Source organism: Suncus etruscus, chromosome 19 (genome assembly GCF_024139225.1).
Source record: "Suncus etruscus isolate mSunEtr1 chromosome 19, mSunEtr1.pri.cur, whole genome shotgun sequence".
NCBI classification, from domain to species: domain Eukaryota; kingdom Metazoa; phylum Chordata; class Mammalia; order Eulipotyphla; family Soricidae; genus Suncus; species Suncus etruscus.
In genome coordinates, this window is record NC_064866.1 from 29,635,320 (window position 1) to 29,643,798 (window position 8,479).

Genomic DNA, 8,479 nt, shown 5'->3' on the forward strand with positions numbered 1-8,479 from the left:
GGACAGTACGCATCCTGGGACCAAAAAAAAAAAGCCCTCGCCTAGGTTTTGGTTTACGATCTTTACAACAAGCAAGATCTCTAATTCCAGAGATCTGACTGAGACAATTGCAACTAAATGGGTCTTCTGGAAACATAACGAAAGACTCTATCTCAGACTCCATACTAGGATCAACGCAATGACCAAGACCACCAACTACAGAAGACAGATTAAAATGGCAATGAAGGAACAGAATTTCTAGAACCAAAAAGAAAGTCTTCATCATAAGCTCTGTTCCTGGACCTGTGCAGATACCAAGATCTCTAGATACAGAGATCTGACTTTATCACCTATGAGAGAGCTGAAACCTTCCATATACCACAAAGGCACTGAGGTGAGAGGTAATGAACATACAAGGAGTCTATAGTCATTCCCATACAGTATACTTCAAAGGTGGAGAAACCTACAGCTTTTAAACCAAGGGAATTCCCTCTCTAATGTCCCCAGTATTTACTGTGCCTATGCAGGAAAAAAAAGCACAAAATAATCTTTCTTTCTTTCTTTCTTTATTTGTTTTAGTTTGGATATTGAAGTTGTCTCCATTTTTTCAATTTTATTTCTTTCTATTTTTTTTCCTTTTTGTGCTCTGTTATGTTTTTATTTCAGGACCGTGATTATTATGTGGTGCTTGCCATTATTGCTGTAGTGCTCACTAGATTTTTTATTTGATATCTCCTTTTCTATGGTTGTGGTGTTTTGCTTCCTTTTTCCCTTTCCTCTCTCAAACTGAGGTTGAAAGGCTCTAAAAGTACTCCACCCATTTTCGGCTTATTTGATTTTTTACCCCATTTTATTGCTTTTCTTTTCTTCAAACAAAACCACATAACTTGAACTATCTAGTTCCTTCTCTCAAATAGAAGGGGAAATAATGCGGCATATCAAGACCAAACAGTTGTATGATCACTAAGTAGTAAGCTAGACACAGAGGGGACCACTTATACTAGCAGCCTGGAGGGTGAGGGTGGTGGATATGGGATGCAAGATAGGAACGGGGGTGGAGGGAGGACAACTCTGGTGATGGGAATTCCCCTGATACATTGTTAATATGTACCTAAAATATTACTGTGAAAGATATGTAAGTCACTTTGGTCAAAATAAACATTATAATAAAAAATAAAATACACATGAATTTATGAGAAAAAGCAATAAAAGTTAAGTGATATACTACTTATATACAGAATAGATTAATATGAGCTGAAATGGATCATCTGTGGCTCCTGAGAGTTAATAACTTGTTATTCTAATATCTTCCCATACTTGCTACTTGGTTAATATTAAATTCATCTTTCCTCATATTAGAAATTCCATGTATGATTTTGTTTGAACATTTCCCTCCTTTATCTAATAATATAATCCCATTTGAACCACACACTAGAGAAATTACATAGCATATTTTGTGTATTGAATGGATTTTGAAAACAAAAGAAAACAACATCCAATTAAACAGAACATCTATATGACTTCAAAAAAAAGAAAGAAATGCAGAAGGCTATTCTGCATGATGTCTTTTGGTTCTTAGGGTATATAATATTTCTGGGTTGTTTGGGAGCTCAGTTTATAGATTTTATTTGAGAAATGTCCATTTTGTTTCCCAAAAGGACTTGGCCAATAGACATTCCTACCATCACTAAATGAAAATACCTTTCCCTCCATATCCTTGCCATCATTGTTTGTTTTGTTCTTTTTTAATATAATTTTTATTTTAATCATAGTGGCTTACATATTGTTCACAGTAATATTCCAGGTACATATTAACATTGAATCAGGGGAATTCCCACCATTGAATTGTCCTCCCTCCACCTCCGTTCCCATCCTGCCTCCATATCCTCCACCCTCACCCCAGGGGCTGCTAGAATGAGTGGTCCCCTCTGTGTCTAGTTTACTACTTAGTGATCTTATAACTGTTTGGTCTTGGTACCTCCATTACTTCACCCTCTAATTGGGAGGTGGGACTAGATAGTTCAAGTTATGTGGTTTTGTTTGAGGAAGAGAAAAGTAATAAAATGAGGTAAAAATCAACTGCGCTGACAATGGGCAGAGTCCTTCTAAATGCTCTCATCCTCGGTTTGAGAGACGAAGGGGAAAAAAAGAAGGTGAAACACCACAACAGTTCAAAAAGAAGTATCAAATAAAATGTCCAGTGATAAATAAAGATATGCACCAATAATTGTCATGGTCTTGAGATAAAAAACATGACAGAGCACAAAAAAGAAGAGAAAAAAAAGAAAAGTAAATATATAAATAAAAAAGTGGACAACTACTTCAATATCCACACCAAAATAAAGAAATCGACAAAAACTAGATAAAAGAAAGAAAAAGATGATTTTGTGCTTTTTGTCTCTTTCTTTCTTTCTTTCTTTCTTCCTTCCTTTCTTCCTTCCTTCCTTCCTTCCTTCCTTCCTTCCTTCCTTCCTTCCTTCCTTCCTTCCTTCCTTCCTTCCTTCCTTCCTTCCTTCTTTCTTTCTTTCTTTCTTTCTTTCTTTCTTTCTTTCTTTCTTTCTTTCTTTCTTTCTCTTCCCTCCTGCATAGGCACAGTAAATATTGAGGTCATTCAAAAATGGAATCCCCTTGGTTTCTCCACCCTTGGAATATATTGTCATGGAATTGTCTATAGACTCCTTTCAAGTTCATTTACTCTCCCCTTGGTGCTTTTGTGGTGCATGGAAGACTTCTGCTCTGATCTGGATGATAAAATCAGACCTCTATATCTAGAGATCTCAGTCTCTGCACAGGTCAAGGAGTGGAACTTACGATGAAGTCTTTCTTTGTGATTTTAGAAGTTCTGTTTCCTCAGTGTCATTTTAATCCGTCTTCTGTGGTTGGTGGTCTTGGCCCTTGGATGGAGCATAGGATATCGTCTTTCGTTATGTTTCCAGAAGACCCATTCAGTTGCAATTGTGATATGTGCCAGTCTCTGTAGTTATGACATCTCATTGTCAACTTAATTTGTACCATCCTGGTTCATGTGTCTTTTAGCCAAGTATGTTTCTTCTTTGAGGAAATGTATTTATATCTTCTTATTTTGGGATTGGCTTATATTTTTTTCATGTTAAGCTCTATAAGTTCCTCTTATACTTAGATATTAACATTATCAGATGGTATTGGGTGAATGTTCTCCCATTTAAGGTGAATTCTTTGTATCCTAGACAACATTTCTTTTGAAGTACAGAGCCTCTTAGTTTAATGTAGTTCCATTTCTTTATCTTTGCTTTCACTTGCTTCGCTAGTGATGTTTCACCCTTGAAGATGCCTTTAACTTCAAAAACATGGTGTGTTTTGCCTACATTTTTTTAATGTACCTTATGGGTTAAGGACTATGTATAATCCATTTTGATTTGACTTTTCTGCATAGTATTATAGACAGGTATGGGTTAACTTTTTGCATGTAATTGATCAGTTTTCCCAATAATAGTTACTGGAGAGGCTTTCCTTGCTCCATTTCTTGCCCCATTTTCAAAGATTAATTGATAAAATACCTGAGGGCCTGAGGGTCTGTCTTTATTTCAGTACTATGCTGTTTTAAAGACCACTGCCTTATAGTATAGTTATGCATACCATCTTCTTTTTCTTAAGGATTGTTTTTAGCTATTTATGGGGGTTTGTTTTTCCTCTGAATTTCAGGAGTATTTGATCTGTTTCTTTGAAAAATGTCATGGGTATTCAAATAAAGGTTGCATTAATTATGTACAGTACATTGGGAAGTATTGCCATTTTAATGATGTTAATCCTTCATGAGAGGAGTTGTATTTCCATTTTCTTGTGTCCTCTTTGATTTTATTTTTATTTATTTAATAATTTTACTTTTACTTTATTCCTCTTTTATCTTGAAATAGTGTTTTGTACATTTTTTGTATTGGTATTTAACCCTTTAGCTAAGATAATTTTTAAGGTACTTGATTTTCTGAGGCACAGTAATGATTGTGATTGTTTTTTGTTATCTTTCATCTTTCACTATTTTATATAGAAAAACCATAATTTTTATCTTAATTTTGTTTTCTGCCAATCTACACTATAAAGCTTTGTTTTTTTATAGTCTTTAGGATTTTGAAACATAGTATCATGTCATCTGCAAACAATGAGACTTTGACATCTTCCCTTCATATATGGATGTCCATGATATATTTTTCCTGTCTTGTTGCCATGACAAATACTTCCAGTACAGTACTATATTGAATAAAAGTGGTAAGAGTGGACAAGCTTGTCTTGTGTCAGATCTTAGAGGAAAAAAATACCTATAAGCATAATGTTTGCTGTGGATTTATGGTAAATAGCTTTGAATATATTGAGGAAGTTTCCTTTGATACCCATCCTGTGACAGTTTTTATTATGAATGGGTGCTGGATCTTGTCAAATAATTTCTTTGCCATCTGTTGCTATAATAATATAATTTTCATTTTTCTTTAATTGATATGGTATATTATACTGGCAGGCATGAATGTATTTATTCATCCTGCATCTCTGGAATGAATCCTACTTGGTCATATATATGACATTTTTAATGAATTATTGGGTTATATTTGTTGGAATTTTATTGCAGAGTTTGGAATTCAAGTTTATTAAAACTATCAGCCTGTGAGTTTCCTTTTTTGTAGTGTCTATAAATGCTTTTTGTATCAGTATGTAGCTTTTTAGAAACTTCTTGGGAGCATTTCTGTTTCCTTAGTTACCTGTAAGAGCCTGAAAGGGATTAGCAGTAGGTTCTCTTTAAAGGTTTGAAAGAATTCACTATGAATACATTTAGATCTGGGCTTTTTTTTTGTTTTTGTTTTTCAGCCACACTGGGTGATGCTCAGGGGTTACTCCTGGCTATGCGCTCAGAAGTCGCCCCTAGCTTGGGGTACCATATGGGACACCAGGGAGTCAAACTAGTGCGCACAAGGCAGATGCCTACAGCTTGCGCCACTGCTCTGGCCCCAGGATCTGGGCTTTTCTTTTGGGGAAGCCTTTTGATTATCATTTCAATTTCTTCAATAGTGATAGATGTGTTCAGGTATTCTACATCATCTTTATTTGACCTTGGATTTTATAGGAGTCCAAGAATACTGTCTAGAACAGGGGTCTCAAACTCAATTTACCTGGGGGCCACAGGAGGCAAAGTTGGGGTGAGACAGGGCTGCATAAGGGATTTCACAAAAAAAAGTCCTCAAACGTCATTATTAACAGTTTTAATTATTTCTTCTGAACATGAATAGAACATTGAGTGAAGATCATGAACAGTTCTTCTGAACATGGCATCTTTTGCCTATTCCTTGCTGCCAGAAACTTGGCAGCGCTTCTTCTCACAAATCTGAACCAATTTGGCTTTAGGGAGGAAGCAGTTGAGACCCTCAGTATGGCTTGAAGATGATCATCATTAAGTCTAGACCTGTACTTTGACTTATTGAAGTTCAATGTGAAGAATAACTTTTCACACAAATATGTGCTCCCAAAAAGGCACATAGTGAGCTTGAACATTCGAGAAAGCTCAGGGAAGCTGGGGGGCAATTCTCTCAAAAATTGCCCATGCATGTCTGCTTTTCCACTGATCTCCCTGAACTTGGCTTTGAGATCAGAGTTCCATTGCAGGTCAATGAGCTCCATTTGAAGCACAGGAGGAGCATCTTGCACATCAAAGGAAAAGGAGTCCACAAAAATTTGGAAAGTGGCTCTGTGCTTTTTGAAGTCTGCAAATCTGTGATCAAATTCTTTCTCTAGCTTAAAAATAGCATCAACACATTTCTCACCACTGAATGGTATGCCTGCATCCACAAGTTCCTTGCATGCTGGGAAATGGCAAAGGTTTGTCTGAGAGAGCTGGCATTTTCATAATACAAGTTTTGTGGAGAATGCTCTCACGTTGTCATAGGCAGCACTGATAAGCTGACCCGGGCCTTGTAACATTTTGTTTAATACATACAGCTTATGTGTGATGTCAACAAGAAAAGCTAAGTCCATGAGCCATTTGTGATCACTCAACTCAGAAACAGCATTCCCATCCTTCTCCACAAAGGCTTTCACTTCTCTCGACTCAAAAAATCTTTTCAGGACATTCCCCTGTTGAGCCAATGTACCTCGGTGAAATACAGAACATCTCCATATTCTGATTCCATTTCCTCTAAAAAAGCATGGAACCTCCTGTGTTTTAAGCCCCTGGATCTGATTTGGTTGATGCAGTTCACAACAACAGACATCACATTGCCACATGGCAGGCATTTACTGCAAAGGGCCTGCTGATGGATAATGCAGTGAAAAGCAGTGGCCTTCTCTACACCCCCCTCTTCAAGATTTTTTGAACACGTGCCACCAGTCCATTTTCCTCCCTGTCATTGATGGCGCTCCATCGGTTATTATTCCAACAAACCTCTTTCATGGCAAACCTGCATTCTCAATGGCATCACACAGATGCCAAAATATCTCATTAGTGGTGGTCTAGCCATGCATTGGAATTATTGTGAGCAGCTCCTCTGTCAATTCAAAATTTCAATCAATACCATGGACATAAATTTTGAGCTGTGCAGTGTCTGTTATATCTGTGCCCTCATCAAGAGCAACTGAGTATGCATCAAAACATTTGCTTTCTCACACAGTTGATGATTAATGTCACTTGACATGTCAGAAATGTGCTCTGCCACAGTGTTGGCAGAAAGGCTGATTTTGCTAAACTGACCTTTCTTTTTCGGACAGATAATACTTGCAGCCTGTAACATGCTTTTTTTTTTTTTAAACAAACTCTCCTTCTGTGAATGGTTTCCTGCCTTAGCAATCATTTCACTAACCATGTACCTAGCTTCAACTGATGCAACATTCTCTTTGGTTGCTTTCTTGAAGAAATCTTGTTGCCTCATTAGACATGCTTTAAGACTGGCAACCCGCTTGGCTCTCTCATTTCCTTGATATTTTGCACATTCCTCACCATGTTTAGTTGAATAATGGCATTTCAAGTTGTATTCCTTGTGAACTGCAACTTTCTCTGAGCAAATAAAACATGTGGTGATGCCCCTGTGCTCAACAAAGAAATACTGCATCTCCCACTTTTCCTGAAATTGTCTGTGCTGTCATCAATTTTTCTCTTCACTGCAGGCTTTGATGAAGTCATGATGAAGGTATGACAAAATCTAATTCTGTAATAAACTTCTTTCCCTTCTGTCCCTTAGGCCTCCAATAATGTAAGGGACAGTGGGCAGGAGCAGCAGAAATGACGTCTGCACTAGGCGCAAAGTATTCGTGATTATTTGCGAATATTCACAATAAAAAATGGCATTAGTAAGAAAAAAATCGCAAAAAAATCGCAAAAAAATCGCATTAAACATTTGCATACCCTGAACGGAACTGCTCGGGGTATGTGAATGTTTAATGCTATTTTTTTCTTACTAATGCGATTTTTATTGAGATTATTCGGTAAGTGAATAATCGCGAATACTGCAATATTTGAAGGCCGGCCGCGGGCCACAAAATGTTGTACGGAGTGCCGCAAACAGCCTGTGGGCCGCGAGTTTGAGACCCCTGGTCTAGAGAGGATAAGCTGAGTTTCTCTGACACAAAATTTGTGCCCCAAAACCCAAACTCAGCTTATACTCGGGTCATACAGGTTTTTTTCCTTTTTCTCTTTTTAGAAAATACAAAACGCTTCACGAATTTGTGTTTTATTTTTATGCAGGGGACATGCTAATATTCTCTGTATTGTTCCAATTTTAGTATATGTGCTGCACAAGCAACAAAACAGATGCATGTAGTTTCTAGTCATCTTCTGCCATCTGTCTGCTGGAGGGGGTGGTGCTTCAGCTGAGTCCACAAGTCGTGGCTGAACTGAACTGTATGCCACTGAACTATTTAACTCACAATATTCAGTGGCACATTTTATTAAGAAACACATTTAAGGCAGTAAAGTCGTGTAAATAAAATGTTATAAATCCTGAATCCTTATAGTCAGGGGGTTTGTAGTATTAGGATTCAGAATTTTTAACCATTTATTTACAATGCTTTACTGTCTTGAATGGTTTATTCACTTTATTAAAGTTGCCATTGTATACTATGGGTTAATGTGGCATGTTAATGGTATACAGTATATCAAACAATCATGTATTATAAATGTAATCATGTATATTTATTTATTTACTTACTGATTCCTCAATTATTGTAATTGTTTTGGGCATATATTTTTAGTTTTGTAATTTATCAGTGGCTGCTTGCATTTTCCACCTTGGCTTACACTCAAGTCACTAAGTTTTTCCAATTTTTGGGTTAAAACTGGGAGGGATGTCAGCTTATACTCAGGTCGGCTTATACTCGAGTATATAAGTATATCAATTTCTTTTAGTCTCTTGTTTTGTGGAATAACAATTCTCAAACTAATCTCAGGTTATCCTTTGAATTTCTTTAGTATCTGTTGTAACATTCCCATTTAATTTCTGGTTCATTTCTTTGATCTCTCTCTCTCTCTCTCTCTCTCTCTCTCTCTCTC

The 8,479-nt window shown here is 36.8% G+C and overlaps 1 non-coding gene across 1 annotated transcript; it reads right to left on the minus strand.

The window, feature by feature from the left end:
* Nucleotides 1–7,630: 7,630 nt before the first annotated feature.
* On the minus strand, nucleotides 7,631–7,733 carry LOC125997720 (U6 spliceosomal RNA). Its single transcript, XR_007491752.1, has one exon. It is a non-coding gene; the product is annotated as a U6 spliceosomal RNA (small nuclear RNA).
* Nucleotides 7,734–8,479: the final 746 nt, after the last annotated feature.